Here is an 11,845-nt window from a genome sequence, read left to right as displayed (position 1 = left end):
GCCAACTCATGGCCAGGATATTATTTGTACACACCATAGAAAGATGACTGATAGGAATCCACAGCTTCTCCCACCCCTGTACTCGATCACCACATAGCGAGTAAACCGTTGTGAATCAAGGACTCACTGGATACCAAATAGATGGTACTGGGTGCTATGGTAGATAGTACCACACCTAATAAGCACTTTACCAATGTTTGGTGATCAGATATCAGAATGAGCCAAAACTTGAACTCCCAACTTTCTGATCCAAATTTTACATGTAACTTATACCTCAATAAAAAAAAAAAAATTTGCATCTAACTTCTTGAGCCTCCCTGTACCTAGAGATTTACATGAACTAGCTCTTTCATAGTACTACCTTCCACACCACCAGAACCAGGCACCGTAACACTGCCTGATCTCTCTGGAGAGAAAAAAACAAGACTTTGAAATAAGATAAGAATGTATAATAGACACAAAAACCTTTTCCAATAAACATACAAACAACTAACCAATACACCAATAAAAAACTAAGCAATAAAAGCAATAGACATTATTCAATGAATACCTATTGAGTACCTGCTCTGTGCCACATAGTGCTGATAGTGATGACACCCACGTTTGTGTAGTTCTTTAGAATTCACAAGATGTTAACATCTGCCTTTCCTGGTCCCTCTCTGCAGTGAACTCTAACTCTCCAGCCTGGATTCTAATAGCCACTTAGTTTCTAATCCATCCCCTCTAAGACCCATCAACCAACAAAGAAACAGTAGATTAGTCCTTTGAGTTTAGTATCCAGTGTGCTAAAATGAGCCCTGGACTCTCATAAGGCCACCAAACTATGACATTCTCTTAACACTTTTGGGAGTAATAATGTGACTGGTTCTGCCATAGGTCCTGCATAGGAATCCAGTTCTTTCACTAGACCAGGGATCCTGCCCCGAACTCCATCAAAACAGAACCCTAATGACAACACTAACACCTACTAGGCCCTTCTCAGTGAGGCTGAGACCATATCTGTGAAATTTACCTTTAAAGCAGACCAGAGTAGGCCCAATCAAGTCAGCAGTCCAGCAGGTCAACTGCAAGATTAGATGTCAGGACCAGAGAAGGCTTAATCAGGCTCAGTAGTACATCAAGGTATTCAGAAGTGATGGAGAAAAAGCCACGTGTCAACCCATAGAGGCCAAATCTTAAACCTGGGCCAAGGATTTTACTTACAATCAACAACAATAGATGATACAAAACGATCAGGAACACAGCAAATGCAAGAAAACAGTTTGAGTCAAGGATCAAAGTGAGCAAGAAGCAAAATTTCCAAGGATTTAATTTTGAGACCCCATTCCTATTAGTACTGAGTTAGTGAATGGCTGGGTTAAAGGCACAGGAATAAGAGGACACTGGAACTCATAACCAAAAGAAAACTAAGACAGATTCTCACAACAGGATAAAGTGTGTTATTCCTATTTTACAGATAGGAAACTGAGGCTTGACAGCTCAAGTGATTTGCCCCAGAACCCTAGTCAAGGGGCAAGTTGTACCCAGCACCAAGGATAATGTCTGACTCCTACTAAGCACATTATAAATATTTGTTGATTAAATGTAGGAATGAGCAACTTAAACCCCTAATTTTCTGATTCATATTTTACACGTAACTCTTGAGTTTCACTATATGTAGGGATTTTATATAAACCAGCTCTTTAACAGTATTATCCACCACACCACTGTGCCTGCATTAGTGCTAAAGGAAAGCCAAATAACTCACAACAGGAGCCAGGTGGGTCTAATGTGAGTCAGTTTTGCAGAAGCAAGTTTTAAAGGAGAAACATGAATCTGCAGAAATGCCTGCCCTTACAGTGGCAATAAGTGAAAATAGAAGCCATCTATTTACATGTTCTTGAGAGAAACCAAGTTTGCCTGGCTGGAGAAGGATTACAGTTTGTTTCTGTACCCCTAAGGCAGAATCACAGCGAACACAATAATACTAACTTAAATGACATCCCTGAAATGACAACCTCTGCATAGAATATTCCTCTCTCAACTCTCCTCTCTATGCCATCTGGTCAAAGCCAGAGGTGGAGAGTACCTATATGTAAATGCGTTGAATATATTAATAATAAACATTTGTTTTGAACTCTGTTTTAAATTAGTTATGAGACTTTCAGATCGAGAGCTCAGTGGAAGCCTGTGTTTGTGAATAATGTTGGTTAATCATTGAACCAGCCTATGAACTTGCCAGGCACTATATAGAATAAACATGTAACTACAGTTTGCCCTCAATGCATCTGTTTTACTTAGCTAGTAGCATAGGTCTGAAAGCACATTCTTGTAAATGGTAAAATAGAATATACAAAATAACAATAAGGCAAGCCAAAAATCTCAACAGATGGAGACATGAAAGGTTAAAGTTGACATTCCTTCTTTAAAGGCACCGTGATGGGAGAAGGGTAGAGAAATGTCAAACAGAAGGGAGGTAAAACAAATGAAATTCACCACAGTAGCCAGCTTGTGTCAAAATCTCAAAGGTGACTAGAAAGGCCTTTCAAGTCTAAATAAAGACAGGAAAATACCAATAATTATGCCTTCTATTTATCACCTTTCAGTAGCTGGAGACATTTTACAAACTTGAACTCATTAATCCTCACAACATGACTGTGAGTCAAGTGGATGACAACTGATCTACCTTGTTTCACAGAAAAATGACGAGACCCAGGGGATGAGATGAGTGGCAGAGCTGCTGCACCAAGCCTATGGGGCAGCCGGGGAAGAAATCCAAGCAGTAGCTAGCAATTCTAAAATCCAGACACTAAACCCACAGAAACTCAGGCCCCCAAAAGAAATTTACTACTATAGCGCAATCTAAAATCCTAAGATTGGAAAGCCATTCTCTTCTTTTTTTTTTAATGCACATGGCACTTTTCTTTTCTTTTTTTTTTTTTTTTTTTTTTGGTGAGGGAGATCAGCCCTGAGCTAACATCCGTGCTAATCCTCCTCTTTTTGCCAAGGAAGACCGGCTCTGAGCTAACATCTGTTGTCTATCCTCCTCCATTTTTTTTTTCTTCCCCAAAGCCCCAGTAGATAGTTGCATGTCACAGTTGCACATCCTTCCAGTTGCTGTATGTGGGACGCAGCCTCAGCATGGCCAGAGAAGCAGTGCGTTGGTGCGTGCCCGGGATCCGAACCCGGGCTGCCAGTAGCGGAGCGTGCGCACTTAACTGCTAAGCCACCAGGCCGGCCCACTATTCTCTTCTAATTAGCTGCCGGGACTATAATTCTCTGATCTGTTCCTTCCAGATGTTAATGAGAATGTTTCATTTTTGAAAAGAATCAATGCTGTTAGTAGTAATAGATGTGGAACCAGAACTTTAAGATAATATGTCACTAGATGCTAAAGATGAGGTCCATGTATTACCCTGTACCTATATTACCCTTAAGTAGTCTACATCATTGTTCAAAATATTTGCTGTCACTCTCTGAAGGAGACTGAAATCAGACTTGTGTTGTCCCTCTCGGTGAGAAGATTAAATATCCCTTCCCTGTTGATGTCAGGCTTGACCATATAACCACCTTTGGCCAATGAAATGTAAGCAAAATTCACATTTGTCACTTTTAAAAAGAAGCTTTAAGAACTAACACATGGTTAGCCATGTGTATTTCCCCTCTGCCGTGAGACCTGCAAGTTGCAGATAGAGACTGCTCCATCAGTTCACTCAAAGCCACGTGGCTGGAAGTGGACAGAGCTGCGATGTGAACCCAGGCTTTTGAGCTCCAGCACCTGTTCTCTTAACCATTATTCCATCCTTTCACCACTGTGATAGTGTGGCCTAAAAGAGTCAGCATGAATTGTTCAGTAGAAACTTTATAATCAGGCATTTCTTTAGGCATTGGAGAGAGTCTGGCTGAGGCTTAGAAAGGTAATAATTAATTAAATGTTTTTATTTTCTGCATATATGTTTGTTCGAGGTCTTGATGCAAGAGTTATATTTTTAATGTTAGGTAGAAACCTGTTTCTACTTTAAGAAAGAAGCAACTGATTCTTTGTCTAATAGGCTAATATCTTCCCTCAAGGGTTTCAATTCCAATTCTTTACTCCCAACAGGAAGCTGGCCATCTGACAACTTCCTGGTCCCATCCTCTCTTTGTAGGGCCTTTTAACAAGGGTTACTCTTCCCAACAATTATTCTTTGTTTCTCATTTTTTCCTACTCTGGAAACACAGATCCGAGCTACAACTTTTGAATATAAGTTCCTACCCCAATTTGCCACTTCCCCAGACTTCCCCATCTCAGTAATCAGCACCTCCATTAAGCCAGATGCTCAGAATCAAATTTTGGAGTCATTCTTCGCTCCTCACTTTCACTCACACTCTTTGTTTAATTCTTCAGCATATAGTGTCACTCTATCTTCAAAATATATCCCACATTCCACGATTTTATGCATATCCTACCACTACTCCCAAATTCTGAGCATCAGCACTCCCAGGACTACAGCAATAGACTCCTATCTGGTCCCCTTGCCTCCACTCTTGGCCTCCTACAAACTGTTCTCCACAGAGCAGCCAGATTGATCCTTCTAAAAGGTAAGTGGGATTGTGCCACTCTCCTCCTCTTAACCCTCCAAGAGCTTTCCATCCAGTGGTATGCTGGTCAATGTTTAATAATCTGTGTGAAATCGTTGAACACAGGATTGAGAAGACATGCCAACAGGCTGATCTTCCGAGCAGTGTAAACGGGCTCCAGGATATCACTGTTCCCACTACACTTAGAAAGAAGTCCACAGTCCTTACTATGAATTTGAGGCCGTACGTGGTCTGCCCCTGCTACCGCTCAGATCTCACTATTCTTCTTGTTCACTGTCCTCCAGCCACACTGGCCTCTTTGTTCTCCTCAAACATCCCAAGCATATGCCCAACTCAGGGCATGTTTCTCCCACAGATATTCACAGGGCTCCCATCCTCACTTCATTCAAATCTTTGATCAAATGTTTCTTCCTCAATACACTATATGAATTAGGACCCCACTTTCTCCAAATCCTTACCCTTGTTGGTTTTAACACTGTGTAACATTCTATAATCTTGTTTATACGTCTATAAATCCACTGGGATTGTAAGTTCCTTGTTGTAAAGGACATCGCCTTTCTCTGCCATATCCACTGCATCTGGAACAGTTTCTAGAACATCATAGATGCTCAGTAAGTATTTATTAATTGAATGAATATATGAATGAATGAATTAACTAAGGAATGAATCAACAAATGAGATTTTTCAAAATAAAAAGACAGGAGTATGACTGGTGGAAAAGAGTATGGGGCAAGGAAAGCATCTGTTCCAGCTGAGTCCCTAAATAGCAATGAGACCAAAGTTGTAACTGCCCTGGTCTGTCAAGTGAGGAGAAAAACAATTAAACAACAGGATTGAAGACTGAATACAAAAATAATGTGCAAAAGAAATTAGGCAAGTTTCAGCAACAAGGAACTGGGAGTGGAGTTGTTTTAAAGAAAGAAAAGAGCAAGGACAGATTAAGCATAATCCTGGTCCAGCAAAGAAAGTCCATGAGCAGTGGACAGGCTAGTCAGGCAGTAATCCAAATACCCCCATTTGCATGCTCAGTGATCTCAGCTAGGGATTTCACCCAATTTTCTAATCTATATAAAAAGAGGGGATGGGATGTCGTGGCTTTTCAGACTGATTCTTATTGCTTAAGATCATATGGTTTCAAGCAACAGAAACCAACTCTGGCTACCTTAGCCAGTAAAGTTTACAAAGGGCATATTGAGTAGCTCTCAGAATGAAAGAGAAGGTTGGAGAACCAGACCAGGAAAGAATAGCAACGAAGGTAAGTCTGGTGTCTCAAGGTAAGAACAGAGTAATGGTAGTACCAGTGTGAGCAGCTGCAGTTATAATATATTCTGCATTTAATATGTACCAGGCACATCCTAAACCCTTTAGATATTCTAACTATTTATTCTCACAACAATCCTAGGAGCTAGGTACTATTAATGACTCCATTTTAGAGAGAAGGAAACTGAGGCATAAAGAGGTGAAGTACCTTGCCCTGGCTATGGTCACTTAGCTGGTAAGGAGTTTGAACCCAGGCTGCCTGGCTCCTGAGTCTCTGCTCTTAGCCACTCAGTGTATACATGACCTCTCCAATAGGTAATCACTTCAGGGTCCCAAGTAACTTCAACCATTTTCCTGCCCCTGTGTTATTTCACCAGGATTCAAAGTCCCAGGAGAGGCAGCACAATTGCAATGGTTTGGGTCTCATGCCCAGCCCTTGGCTAAGGGAAGGCATGTCACTTTTCTCATAGTACTCCCAAGACTGCACAGAAAAGAGCAAAAGGAACTCCCTTAAAGGGAATTTGGGGTGGCATCGCCCATAGCAGAGGGAATGGATCTTGTCCAGCCAAATACAAAAGTCTCTAGCACACCATTTCATTTAATTTTCTAATCAAGCTTTCTAAGATTTCCAAGATCCCTCACACTCTACAATGTGACTCTGATTTTCATTAAATCTCTAAGAGTCAGGCAAGAACCAACCACAGGACACTAATGTACTTTATAGGAGAAAAAATAAAACAACAAGAAAGAAAATCGAGGACTATTTCCTGACCTTTTAATGTATGTCAGAGCACCGTGCTAACAGCTTTACATATAATCTCATTTCGTTCTTTCAATGTTATGAGATAGGTATTTCACAGATGAGGACACTGAAGGTTAGAAAGTTCTAATGATTTGCCCAAGGTCACACAGCCAGTAGAGCTGAGACTTAAACTCCAATTTGTCAGATTAGAATTTTAATTTTCTTAATTTATAAGATATTAAGATATGCTTGGCTGTACAAAAATTGGAGTGGTCCTTTAGTTGATGGGAAAACAATTCTAAACGTACATAACATGCAAATTATTTTATAATAAAAACCTGAGAAGATTAGATTAAACCATAAATGTGAAAATACCTTTAAAGCTAAAAGCACTAATAAGGTTGAATATATTATGTTACAATTAGTATAAGGACATTAAAATCACATATTGATTATAAAACATATTGACCCAGTAAAGTAACAAAAAAGAATTGCTTTTATCATAAAAGCATCATAACCTTGAACTTTCTTTATAATAATGCGTTATAGGTGTTGACAGCTCTGTGATCTCCAGCCCAGGGACGGAGAAAGGAGGGAAAAATGGAGAAAGCAATTGAGAAGGGAAAAAGGTTGACGGGGATGACACCTGTTGATGATGCCTTCCAGGTGTCCTCAAATGAGGTGAGTTTGCCATTCAATTTAACCCTCCATTCCCCTTGCAAGGAAAAAGATCAGTTCACTTGCAGAGAAGTTTTTGCAGGCAATAACAGTTTACTCTTATTTCAAATCATTTTTTTAATAAAGGGGAGGATAATGCAGGGAAATTTCTTTTCTCCTCAAAATTTAGAGAGGAAACACCAAAAAGAAAGATGCAAAAAAATAAATCTGTAATTAGTCTTACAGATCCACACATTTATCTATTTGTGAATATTTAGGGGGGGATGGCTATGTCTACGCATACAATATCTATACAACATATAGAATAGAAATACGCAGGCTAGGACTTTTAGCCACAGATAGAAACTGCAGGTAATCCAGGTTAAGTCCTTGACTAGTACAAGACTCTGGGCAAGTCACTTGACTTCTCTTTGCCCTTTGGTCCACCTCCCCACCAAGTTGGGCACAACACAGAAACTCTCTGAAAACCAGATGTTACATCAAAGCCAATATTTCCTGGAGGCCAGCTTTGCTGACTTCTTTGAAAAGCACTAAATTTAGAAGTAGCGTGCAAATAACACTGCTCAGATTAAACTTGCTTATTAGTGGTCCAGATGATAATCAAAGGCAAACAGATGGTCGCTTAATGAATGTTATTGGAAGGAAGGCATCTTTAAATATAGGATTTGTGTGAAAAGTTTGCTTTTCTTACAAGTTATTTTGATGATTATGTTACAATATTGGCATCTCTTTTCAGAATATAACCTTGTGGAGCCTCGTAGACATGATGAGCAGGATCAAAGCTTTGGAGAACCAACAAGAGGTTTCTCCAAGTCTAATAAGCAAAATTATGCAGCCAAAATGGAGATCAAAGGCCTTAACAGAAAGCATAGAGTTATCGAGAGCCAGAGTGTATATCTTAAGGAATCAGAGATATCAAATATACCTTGCTTTTTAGAAACTTGACATGTGAAACCAGATCTATACCAGTGCCAGAATAGGGAATGGTTTTCTTTTACGAAAGATTTATGATAGGATTCCTTATGACACGAAGTACCCTAACATGTTTAAAACAGGATTTGATTTATTTGTGTTTTTCAAGAAACATGCCATCCTCCTTGCTCAGCAAAAATGTGGTTAGTGGCTATATCTCATTCCCTTCTGCACAGAAAAAAGAATTATAAACTACATCCTAAAACAGGCAAGATAGCTTTCCATGTGACAACTGGAGACTCTGAACCAGCATCAACTCATGTTATCGATGTTAACTAATGTTAGTAACACAACTAATATTAATGGAATATTTATAAAATTCTAGGTGCCAGCCACTTTTTACCAACGATATTTGTCTAAAAAAAAAACAGAAAAAAACTACACACACTTACCAGTTTTCCTGGAGTATAATTGAGTCTAATAGAAGCACAACTCTACAATGTTATGTATCATTCAGGGTCCATTCAGGATATAGAAACCACACTACTTAACTTAATAGAGAAAAATGGATATAAAGTATTCTTAACTAGGTATAAAGTTATTAACTAGGTAACTGAAGGAGTAAAAAGAGAACTCTTAAGCAGTGGTGGGCTGCTAAGTGTTTACAACCAGCTCTTTGGTTGGGGAAACCTGACCTGTAGCATTTGCCAATTTCCATGGTGTAAATACTCCTACCATGGCAGATTTCCAGCTACCAACGGTTTAACAGCTGACTTGAAAAATTCCTGAAAATTTAACAATCGCCTTTTGCAAGCCAATATGGGCTGGCTCCAGCACAGAGGTAGCAACTGCAGGAAACAGCTAACACTCCTGGGGTTGAGGAACAAAGAAGAGGCTGGGATTATTAAAACTTAGCAGTTTGGAGGAGCACCCTGCAGCACTGAAACTTAGAGATCTGTGGAGGGAGTGCTGCTCAGCTGCTGTTGGGGAGAGGAGTCGAAAGGAGGCCTTTGGATCCGAGACCCTAAAAAGAGACACTTCTGAAAAGGAGGTGGGCCAGCTGCTGCTCGGTGGAAACCACATGAGACTGAAAGGCCGTGACCAAAAATGCGGATATGTTGGAGGAGATGCAACAGGAGCCAATGGAGTGTGCTACTCAGGCATTGGAGAAACATAACATAGAGAAGGACACCGCAGCCCGTATCAAGAAGGAATTTGACAAGAAGTACAACCCCACTTAGCACTGAATCGTGAGGAGGTACTTGGGTAACTATATGACACGTGAAACCAAACACTTCATCTACTTCTACCTGGGCCAAGCGGCCATTCTTCTTTTCAAATCTGGTTAAAAGCATGGACTGTGCCACATACCCAGTGATCCACCCAAAAACAAGGACTGCAGCCTAAATTCCAAATACCAGAAACTGAAATCTTCAGCCTTGCCTAAGGGAACAACTTCGATCTTTGAACCTTTATTGTGTTGTTTTGTACAGGGCATTCTCTGTACTAATTTCTTGTGGTTATAAAACAATTAGCAAAACAGCTTACATTTGTATTTATTTTCTATTCCATACCTCTCTGCCCCATGTTTTTTCTCCTCACATCCACTCCTTTCAAAAAAAAAAATAATAATAAATCTGTTAGAGAAGTGTGAAAAATAAATAAATAAATACACAAATAAAAAGGAGGTGTGGCTGGTGCCGGAGACTCTGAAGAGGAACATATTTGTGTCAGAGAAACCGCAAATTGGATTCAGTTCTGAATATGGGAAGGAATTGCCCAGAGCAGTATGGAGAAGCACTGCTCGAGTGCAGCTCACAGGAACAGGAAGCAGATCAGAAGCCAACAGGAAGCAGACAGGAAGGATCATACCCTTCTTCCTCCTCCAGCCCCACAGTCTCCCTCTAGTGCCCCCTAATGGAAGAGAGACAGGAAACACATGATAATAACTATGCAATATCTTAGCGTTCATTTTTAGCAGATGGTCAAAGAAGTTGGTCTGTGTATGTGTGTGTGTGTATGTGTGCACGCATTTAATTCTATACACCTATACAACCATAGCAGATCCTTATGCCTTTTTTCCTCTTTTTCTTTTCAGTTTTTTTAATAGATTTTTTAGACCAGTTTTAGATTTACAGAGAAATTGAGCAAACGGTACAGAGAGTTCCCATATATGCTCCCCAACACACAGTATACCCTATTATTAACATCATACACTAGTAAGGTACATTTGTTACAATTAATGAGCCAGTATTGATACATTATTTTTAGATAAAGTCCATAAGTTTTTTAAGATTTCCTTAGTTTTTTGTTTTTTGTTTTTTTTACCTAATGTCCTTTTTCTGTTACAGAATCCTATCCAGGATACCACATCCATTACATTTATTCATCAGGTTCCTTTAGGCTCTTCTTAGCTGTGACAGTTTCTCATACTTTCCTTGCTTTTAATGACCCAACATTTTTGAAGAGAACTGGTCAGGTATATTGTAGGATGCCCCTCTATTGGAATTTGTCTGCTGTTTTTCTCATGTTTAGGCTGGGATTGTGGGTTTGGGAAGAAAAATCACAGATGTAAAGGGCCATTTTTACCACATCATATCAAGGGTACATACAATCAACTTGACTCGTTGTTGATAGTGACCTTGATCACCTGGCTGAAGTAGTGTTTGTCAGGTTTATCCACTATAAAGTTACTCTTTTTTTCTCCTTTCTATACTGTCTGTATTTTGCAAGGAAGCCACTGTGTGCAGCCCACACTGAAGGAGTGAGGAGTTATGCTCCCCTTCCTTAGGGTGGAGTATCTACACGACTTATTTGAAATTCTTCTGCCTGGGGGATTTGTCTCTTCTCCTCCATTTATTTATATATTCAATCATTTGTCTACATTAGTGTGGACTCATGGATAGTTATTTTATACTTTGTGTTATAACCCAATACTACTTTATTTACTTTGTTGCTCAAATTCTTCAGCTTTGGCTATTGGCAGCTCTTTTAGTTGACTCCTGTGCCCCTTTGATATATACACATCAGTGTGGTTTGTTTTTCAGTTATTTTTTTTTTTAAGTACTTCATTACTTTTGGGCGCTACAAGATGCACTAGGCCTGTCTTGTATTGTTTCCTGCCCCAGTCCTAGAATCAGCCATTTCTCCAATTATATTTTCATTTTTATTGTGAGTTTTGATTCTTTCAATAATTCTTTATTCAATAAATAAGCACGAGTTTCCTGTTTCCTTTTGCTTTCAACAAAGAAGAGACTAGAGCAGACACAACAAAATAAGTTCAAAAGATGCAGACCTCTAAAAGAAGGAAGGAAGACAGAATTTCACATCTTCCCTTCCGTGTAGTTCCCAGGAGGTGAGTCATACTACCAGACTGTCAGAGGGGAAAGTCTGTTTGCGGGAGGAAGTCACTATCTGGACCCCCTCAGAGCATCCCTAGAGTGGCTGTTCTCCCTCTAGAAGAACCTCTGCTCTCTCTTTCCTGCAGGGAAAGATCCTTCCATCTCATCTTGAAAAGAGAAGACACTCATCCAGTACACCTGTGTCCTCCAGAAACAGGTCAAACTCTGGTTCCAACAAAGAGAAGAATTAAAGGATCCCAGGGAAAGTCTCTGGTGAAGATGGAAATATCTACAAGCCCCTCAAGATATCAAGATACCCTTGTGAGAGTTGCCAGTGCGTGTAAAGTGGCCA

The 11,845-nt window shown here is 39.8% G+C and overlaps 1 pseudogene; it reads left to right on the top strand.

Annotated features, from left to right (window-relative positions):
• The first annotated feature begins 9,267 nt into the window (after window positions 1-9,267).
• LOC101392801 (dynein light chain 1, cytoplasmic pseudogene) lies at window positions 9,268-9,567 on the top strand (annotated as a pseudogene).
• Window positions 9,568-11,845: the final 2,278 nt, after the last annotated feature.

This window comes from Ceratotherium simum, chromosome 8 (genome assembly GCF_057802395.1).
Source record: "Ceratotherium simum simum isolate JZ-2026a chromosome 8, ASM5780239v1, whole genome shotgun sequence".
Taxonomy (NCBI): domain Eukaryota; kingdom Metazoa; phylum Chordata; class Mammalia; order Perissodactyla; family Rhinocerotidae; genus Ceratotherium; species Ceratotherium simum.
This window is presented reverse-complemented; position numbering and strand designations above follow the sequence as displayed.